At 39.3% G+C, this 9822-nt stretch overlaps 1 pseudogene; it reads left to right on the forward strand.

Moving 5' to 3' along the window:
* The first annotated feature begins 6593 nt into the window (after nt 1-6593).
* Nucleotides 6594-7841, forward strand: LOC105526097 (annotated as a pseudogene).
* Nucleotides 7842-9822: the final 1981 nt, after the last annotated feature.

The raw sequence follows: 9822 nt of genomic DNA on the forward strand, positions 1-9822 counted from the left end.
ACGACAACATTGATGAAAAAGATAATATGAATAAATAGAAATTATTTAAAAGAATCAAATAGAAATTATTGACTTGAAATGTATAGTAGCTGAAATAAAATACTCATTAGAGGGGCTCAACACTAAATTTGAACTGGCAGAAAAAAAAATGATGACCCAACTTGGAGTTAAATCAATAGAGGTTACAAAGGACAGAGAGAAAAAATAATGAAGAAAAACCAAGAGTCTCAGAGAAATGCGGGACACCATTGAGTACTCCAGCGTGCACATAATACGAGTACTAGAAGGAGAGGAAAGAAAAAAGAAATATATTGAAAGAAATCATAGTTGAAAACTTCTGCAATTTATTCAGGAAGCTCAATAAACTCCAAATAGAAAAATACAAAGAAAGTCAAAAACAGATGTATCATCATAAAAATGCTGAAAATAAAAGAAGCAGAAGAAAATCCAGAAAGTAGCAAGAGAAAAATGACATACTACTTATGGAAACCACAATAAGATTAACATTTGATTAACTGATGTCTCTGCAGAAACAATGGTAGCCAGAAGGCAGTCAGATAACCTATTCGAAGTGCTCAATGGAAAACACTATCAAGAATTGTATATCCAGCAAAACTGTTTTAAAAATTAAGGCAAAATAAAGACTTGCAAGACAAGCAAGAACTGAGAGAGTTCATTGCTAGTAGACCTGCTGCTATAATGTGAATGTTTGTGTCCCTCCCCAAATTTACATTTTGAAATCTTAACCAGGTGAGAGGATATGTGACCTTTGGAAAATGATTAGGTCATAAATGGGATTGGTGTCCTTCTAGAATAGGCCCAAGGGAGCTTGTTCTTCCCTTCCACTATTTGAGAAGGCACTGCCTATAAGAAAGCAGGTCCTCACCAGACACTAAATCTGCTGGTGTTTTGATCTTGGCCTTCACAGCCTCCAGAACTGTGATAAATAAATTTCTGTTTTTCATAAGCTATCCAGTCTATGATATTTTGTTATAGCATGCTGAATGGAATAAGATATAAGAAATACTAAAAATATTCTTCAGGTTGAAAGCGAGTGACCACAGATAGTAATTTAAATACAAATGAACAACAACAAAAAAAATGGTGCCCATAAAGGCACTTATGTAATTCTAGTAGATATTCTTAACATATATATTTTACTCATTTTCTCTCTTAACTGATTTAAAAAGCAATTATCTAAAATAACGTGTATAATGTATTGCTGCGTATCATATAAAAAGTAATATATATGTAATATATTTACCAATAACAGCACAAAATAAGTGGGTGGAAACAAAGCTGTAAGCGGCTAAGGAAAGGATAAAAGATGGTAAATCAATAATTATAACTATGTATTGTTGGCTTTTTGACATCAATAGAGGAAATATGTGTAACTAAAATACAATTTAAAAAGGGAAAAGAAATATAGCTATACGGGGTAACATTTCTATATGTTGTGGAATTAAGCTACTGTAAATCTGAACATGATTCTAATCAGTTAAGATATATGGTAATCTTAGCACAATCAGTAAAAAAACATAAAAATCACAAAAAAGCTCATTAATGAGATTAAAATGCCACATTAGGAAATATTCATTCGATGCATAATAAATCACTAGAGGAGGAACGGAGGAACAAAGAACAGTATGAGACATATGTAAAATAAAAAGTAAAATTACAAATGTAAATGCAAAAATATGAACAATAACATTAAATACAAGTGAATTAAACAATCCAATCAAAAGACAGAGATTGTCAGGCAGGATTTTAAAATATATATGATCCAAGGGGAGGCACAGAAAAATGGCCATATAGCCATTATCTCCATTGATTATCCCACCTTGCCAAAGAACACCAAATTTAACAACTAGCTACACAAGAATGCTCCCTCATAAGAACCAAAAATCCAGTGAGTAATCGCATTACCTAATTATAACATTGTATTTAGGAAAGGATCAATGAAGAGGGTAGGAAAGACAGTCTTGACTAATTTACACCACCACTACCCCATCCCCCAGCAGTGGCCACATAGCACAGAGAAAGAATCTGTGCATTTGGGGCAAGGAGAGTACAGTGATTGTGAGACTTGGCATTGGAACTCAGTGCTGTCTTGTCATAGCAAAAAGCAACATGGGGCAGAACTCACACAGAGGCCATGGAGGGAGCATTTAGACCAGCACTAGACAGAAGAGAATCATCCATCGCAGTAGGTAGAACGTAATTTCCAGTAAGTCCCGCCACCATGGGCTAAAGTGTTCTGCAGTTTGAAATAAACTTGGAAGGCAGTCTAAAACACAAGGACTACAATTCTTGGTCAAGTCTTGGCGATGTGCTGGGCTCAGATTCAATGGACTCTGCGTACACACAACCTAGTGAGACACCACCTAGGGCAGCCAAGAGAGTACTTGCATTACCACTCCCCAGCCTCAGTCAGCAGAGCTTGTAGCTCCAGGACAGACTCCTGTCTGCTTCAGGAGAAGAGAGGGGAGAGCAAAGAGGACTTTGTCTTGCAACTTGGATAACAGCTCAACCACGGTAGAATGGGGCACCAGGCAGAGTCCCAAGCCCCACTCCTTTCCAGGTCACAGATCCCAGATGATGTTTCTGGATACATGCTGCACCAGGATGGAACCCACTGCCGTGAAGGGAAGGACCCAGTTCTGGCAGGATTCATAGATTGTTGCCTAAAGAGCCCTTGGGCCCTGAATAATCAGCAATGGTATCCAGGCAATACTCACCTTGGGTGAGACTCAGAGTTGTCCTGGCTTCAGGTGTGATCCAGCACAAAACCAGCTTTGGTGGCTATGGCAAGCCACCGTGGTGGTAGCTATCTCCTTTTGCTTGAAGGAAGGAGAAGGAAGAGTAAAGGGGACTTTGTCTTGCAGTTAAGTACTACTTCAGCTTCAGTTGGATAAAGCACCAAGCAGTCTCCTGGAGTCCCTGATTCTAGGCCTTGGCTCCTGGATGGTGTTTCTGGACCTCCCTTGGGCCAGTGGGGAGTCAATTGCCCTGAAGGGAGAGACCCATGCCTTGCAGCATTCACCACAAGCTGAATGAAAGAGCCCTTGGGCATATAGTGAACATCAGTAGTAGTCAGGCAGTACTCACCATGGGCCTGAGGTGGTGGTGCCCATAGAGAGAGACTCTCTTGCTTAAAGAAAGTAGAGGGAAGACTGGGAAGAACTTTGTCTTGTGGCTTGGATGCCACCTCAGTCACAGTAGAACAGAGCACCAAGAAGATTCCTAAAGTATCCAGGTCCAGGCCCTGGCTCCAAGACAGCATTCCTGGACCCACCCAGGGCTGAGGAAACTCAGTGCCCTGAAGGGAAGAACATAAGCCTAGCTGGATTCACCTCTTGCTCATTGTAGAGCCCTTGGGTCTTGAATGAATATAGACAGTACCCAGGCAGTGGTCACCATGGGCTTTGGGCAATATCCAGTGCTATGTAGGCTTTTGGTCTGACCCAGCACAGTTCTTGTGGTGGCAGCCACAGCAATACTTGTGTCACCCTTCCACCAACTCCTAACAGCTCAGCACAGAGAGAGAGACTCCGTTTGTTTGGGGGAAAGTAAAAAGAGAGAACAAGAGTGCCTACTTGGCAACGAAGGAATTCTCCTGGAACTCACCCAAGACCACCAAGGCAGTGTTTCTCTGAGTCTGCAAGAACCACAGCATTACTGGGCTTGTAGTGCTCACTAAAGCAAATAAGGTTGTAGTGACAAAAGACTTAGATCACAACACTCACATGCCTTCGAATACTTGGAAAGCCCTCACAAAAATGATGAGTACAAACAAGCTCAGACTGCAAAGATGATAATAAACACCTAACTCTTTAATGCTCAGTGATGAACATCTGCAAGCAACAAGAACATCCAGTAAAACATTACCTCACAAAACAAACTAAATAAGACAACAGTGACCAATCCTGGAGAGACAGAGATATGTGACTTTTCAGACAGAGAATCCAAAATAGCTGTTTTGAGGAAACTCAGTGACATTCAAGAAAACACAGAGAATGAATTCAGAATCCTGTCAGATAAATTTAACAAAGAAATTGAATTTTTTTTTTTATTATTATACTTTAAGTTCTAGGGTATATGTACACAACGTGCAGGTTTGTTACATATGTATACATGTGCTATGTTGGTGTGCTGCACTCATTAACTTGTCATTTACATCAGGTATATCTCCTAATGCTATTCCTCCCCACTCCCTCACCCCATGACAGGCCTGGGTGTGTGGTGTTCCCCACCCTGTATCCAAGTGTTCTCATTGTTCAATTCCCACCTATGAGTGAGAACATGTGGTGTTTGGTTTGCTGCCCTTGCAATAGTTTGCTCAGAATGATGGTTTCCAGCCTCATCCATGTCCCTAAAAAGGACATTGACTCATCCTATTTTATGACTGCATAGTATTCCATGGTGTATATGGCCACATTTTCTTAATCCAGTCTGCCACATTTTCTTAATCCAGTCTATCATCGATGGACATTTGGATTGGTTCCAAGTCTTTGCTATTGTGAATGGTGCCACAATAAACATACGTGTGTATGTGTCTTTATAGCAGCATGATTTATAATCCTTTAGGTATATACCCAGTAATGGGATGGCTGGGTCAAATGGTATTCCTAGTTCTAGATCCTTGAGGAATTACTACACTGTCTTCCACAATGGTTAAACTAGTTTAAAATCCCACCAACAATGTAAAAGTGTTCCTATTTCTCCACATCATCTCCAGCACCTGTTGTTTCCTTACTTTTTAATGATCAGCATTCTAACTGGTGTGAGATGGTATGTAGCCCTCAGAAACAATAACACACATCTACAACCATCTGATCTTTGACAAACCTAACAAAAACAAGAAATGGGGAAAGGATTCCCTATTTAATAAATGGTGCTGGGAAAACTGGCTAGCCATATGGAGAAAGCTAAAACTGGATCCCTTCCTTACACCTTATACAAAAATTAATTCAAGATGGATTAAATACTTAAATGTTAGACCTAATACCATAAAAACCCTAGAAGGAAACCTAGGTGGTACCATTCAGGACATAGGCATGGGCAAGGACTTCATGACTAAAACACCAAAAGCAATGGCAACAAAAGCCAAAATTGACAAATGGGATCTAATTAAACTAAAGAGCTTCTGCACAGCAAAAGAAACTACCATCAGAGCGAATAGGCAACCTACGGAATGGGAGAGAATTTTTACAATCTACCCATCTGGCAAAGGACTAATATCCAGAATCTACAAAAAACTTAAACATATTTACAAGAAAAAATCAAACAACTCCATCAAAAAGTGGGCAAAGGACATGAACAGACACTTCTCAAAAGAAGACATTTATGCAGCCAACAGACACATGAATAAATGCTGAACATCACTGGCCATCAGAGAAATGCAAATCAAAACCACAATGAAATTGAAATATTTTAAAATCAAGCAAAAATATTGGAACCGAAAAATGAAATTGACATACTGATGAATGCATTAGAGTCCCTTACCAGCAGAAATAAAAAGAAAAGAAGAAATAATAATTGAGCCTGTAGACAGGCTATTTGAAAATACACAGTCAGGGGGAGGTCCAAGGCAGGTCGGCGACGGCCTCCCGCAGTCCTGGAGGAGGGGTGGGAGCGTGGAGTCCGCAGGCGATGCAACTTCCGGACGGGACTCCCCTCTGTCCTCCCCTCATGTCTCCCCTTCCTCTCACCTAGTCCCGCTCCATCTTCCATCCGCGACTCTTCCGACGGGAGCTTCTTTTTTTTTCTCATATTAATTTTTCTTTATTTTAGCATTAATAGAATTATAGTACTGTTAAGGTAGAATGCATTTCCAGTAAATGAAGTACAAGTCATTTGAAGTTGAGTCAATTTATTTATTACATCCAGTAATATCACCCTCCTACTATCTATGTCTCGCTCTTAATGTTCTTTTGGGGGAAAGAGATAAATCACAAAAATGATTCTATATGAGATTTCCTAGGGGGAGAAACCCTTGCATGGCATTTCATGGTCCAGAAAAGATTCATCTCAGGGAGCACAGTATTCTGCAAACATGATGCTCTCAGTGTAACATAGAGGCAACTCCAGGTGTGAAGACCTTCACCTGACCAAACTGGCCCACTTCTATAACTGCCACTTAGAATTATCAGTGTATTCATATGCTACCACTCATCTTAAACCAAACAGAAGAATTGAGTCTGAAACCCGGACATCTTTCCTTAGACATTTTCATCATAGACCCTCTGTGATTTTTTTATTGTTCCAGGAAGGTCTACCCAGTGAGACATCCAACAGCAAAAGTATCTGAAGCAGAATGTACCTGTCCTGTTATTTGTTGAGCTATAATTGATGGAGGGACTACAGTGGGTCAGGCATTCTCTCACATGCATGATGTAGATCATTTTGTTGAATCTTCATGGCATGGATATTATTTTCCAATTTTCTGGATTAGGGAAGTTATACTTTGAAAGTTTCAAAAACTTGCCCAAAATTGCACAATTAGTAAGTATAAAGCTGTAATTCAAACGCCAATTGGTCTAATTTCCAGCCCTGTGCTTTTTCCACCACTCTTCACACCTGGAGTTGCCTCTATGTTACACCGACCGGACCTTTCAGAGTATGGTTGCTCAAGGAAAGCCGTCGCCGCCCCCGCCTCGGGGCCGAGTTAGAGTGCCTGTTGCTCTGTGTCACTCCCCAGGCCTCCTTCTTGCCCCCAGTGGCAGGCTCCGTTCTGTCTGGAAGCCCTCCCCCAAACTCCGTGAGTGGAAATCGGCTCCGCAGGACCCGCTGGGGCCCAGCCCATACCCGTGGTGCCCAGAAGACCTGGCTATGGCACCATGGGTAAACCCATTAAACTGCTGGCTGTCTTCAGGTTGAAACCCCAAAGATTGATGTCTACCTCTGTGAGGTAGATATTAAACCAGACAGACAAGTGGCCAGACAAGATATTAAACCAGACAATGTCTCAAGATATTAAACCATGGAGGTGGTTGACTCAACAGTTCAGCATTCTAAATTAACTATATTTGGAGACTGTAGACCAGTTTATGATGGAAAAAGAATTCTTTACACCGCCAATCCTGTGGCAACTACAGGGGTATATTTACATGTTACTTTACCTGGAGAAGGTGGAAAAGATCGACCTTTTAAGGTGTCAATCAAATTTGTCTCTTGGGTGAGTTAGCACCTACTGCATGAAGTACTGACAGGACAGAACTTGCTTGAGCCACTGGAATTAGACAAGCCAATCAGCACTAACCCTGTCCATGCAGTTGATGTGGTGCGACGACGACATCTGCCCTCTGTGAATACACACGTATGGGGTGTTCCTTTTTCTCAGTTCCAGAAGGATATGACCGCCCTCTGGGAGGGGGCAGGGAATATGGTTTGGATTCCATCAGTCTGTTCGGCCTGCCGAGTGGAAAATGATGCTTAATATTGATGAAAGAGACCTCCGGCAGCAGTGTGGAGAATAGATAGAGAAGAAAAAAACTAATCGGAGAAGCCAGTTAGGAGGCTTTTCAGTCACCAGTTCAAGTTTCGGTCTACATGTTACTTCCTTGAGAAGCAGTGTTTGACACCCTTTTCCCTCCATCCAGCCAACCCCCAAGTCTGAGTTAGGTATTCGCTTCTGTATTCCCATAGCACTGTGTAATTCCCCTATAATAGCATGTATCACCCTGAATTATGAATGTTTATTGTTCTGTCTCTCCTATTAGAATGAAAGCTCCGTGAAGGGATTGTCATTTTATTCACCAGTGTATCCTCCATGCCCAGCACAACTTTTGGTAATATTAAGCAAAGAATGAATAAATAAATCCAAGAGCACAGGAGGAGGAGCATCCAAATGAGCCTGAAAAATCACAGAAATATTTGTGGTAGTATGTGATATCTTAGCTGAGCTTTAACAAGTATAATGAGACCAAAAGTTTGGTTTGAAAATGAGGTACTCAGGAATAAATGATTTCTGAGGTCTCTAAGATATTATAAAACTTTATTGAAAGATCTAAGAGAAAATTTAAATAAATGAAACACATTACCCTTATTGAGAAGACTCAATTTTATAAAATGTCAGTTCTCCCCAAATTAATCTATAAATGTAGTTTTAATTAAAATTCAAATTGGGGGCCAAGTACCGTGGGTATGTTGGTATTTCCAGCACATTGGGAGGCCAGGGTGGGAGGATCACTTGAACCCGGGAGTTCTGAGCAACATGGTGAAACCCCGTGGCTAAAACAACACACACACAAAAAAAATAGCCAGGCATGGAGGCATGTGACTATAGTCCCAGCTGCTTGAGAGGCTCAGATGAGAGAATCACTTGAGCCCAGGAGGTCAAGGCTACAGTAAACTGTGATCTCACCACTGTACTCCAGCCTGGGCAACAGAGTAAGACCCTGTCTCAAAATAAAATAAAATAAAATAAAATAATAAAATAAAATTCCAGTAGGGTATAGAATAACACTTGATAAGTCAATATTAAGATTTATATGGAACAATAAGTGACTAAAAAAATCCAATAGAGTTTTAAAGAAAAATAAAGCAGGAATTGCCCTACTTCCTATAAAACTGTAACAGTTATGCCACATGGCTTTAAGCGCAGGGACAGGCAGATTAATGAAGCAGAGTCTAGAAACTAGCCACCTGTATGTTTATGGAAACTGTAACTATCTGATGTAGTGTTTCAGATCAGTAGGGAAAGAGTAAAACTAGAATATTTAATAAATTGTGTTTACACAGTTGTTAAGTGTTTTAAAAAAATTAGATCCATCTTACATCAGACACGAAATTTATTTCCAGGTGAATTATAATCTCAAATATGAAAAGCAAATCTTCAAAATTCTTTTAGGATAAAAATGAGAGAATATTGCTAACACCAAACAAAGTACAAAGTATAAACTGCAAAGGAAAATACTGATAAATTTGACCAAAATTTAAAAGTTGTGTACTGCAAAAAAAAAAAAAAGCTAAAAATATTAGAAAATTTGTAGCTCATATAACTGAGAACTTTACAAAATATAAGGACAGATGAATTGAAAAATAGGTAGTTCTCAAAATAAAGAAACCCATATAGCCAGTAAACACATGAAAAGATTCTGATTCATTAATAATCAAGAACTTGCAAATGAAATCAATGTTACAATTTTATACCCATCAGATTTGTGAAATTAAAAAGCTTTATGATTTGCAAAAAGTGTAAGTTGAAAAGAAAAATCTTATGAAATACCAAATGTTGGTGAGGATGAAGTAAAAGGAACTCGTATACATTGTTTGTAGAAGTACCATTTGGTACAACTACCCAGGAGAGCAGTTCTGAAGTAAAGATGAAATTGCGTATCTTAAAACCCGTAAAGAGGTATCTTGCATGTGTGCCTAAAACAGTATATGAAAGAGCAGAAAATTGGAAACAGCCTAAATTCCTGTCAGTAGTAGAATGAATAAACAGTACATAAGTAGTTACATAATGCTGTGATGTAGTACATAACAGTTAAATGAATGGACCAGATTTGTATCTATCAATGTGAATTATTAAAACAATGTTGCACCCAGAAAAAAAAATACAATCAGAGGAGACAAAAGAAAAAATAATGAAATAGAATGAAGCACACTTACAAACTCTAGAAAATAGCCTCAAAAGACAAATCTAAGAGGCTTAAAGAGAAGGTAGAGAGATCAGAGTGAAAGCTTATTCAAAGTGATGGTAACAGAGAACTTCCCAAACCTAGAGAAAGGTATCAATATTGAAGTAAAAGAAGGTAATAGAAAACGAAGCAGCCTTAACCTAAATAAGACTACCTTGACACATTTAATAATAAAACT

This window comes from Colobus angolensis, unplaced genomic scaffold (assembly GCF_000951035.1).
Source record: "Colobus angolensis palliatus isolate OR3802 unplaced genomic scaffold, Cang.pa_1.0 Scaffold570, whole genome shotgun sequence".
In the NCBI taxonomy this organism is placed as follows: Eukaryota; Metazoa; Chordata; class Mammalia; order Primates; family Cercopithecidae; genus Colobus; species Colobus angolensis.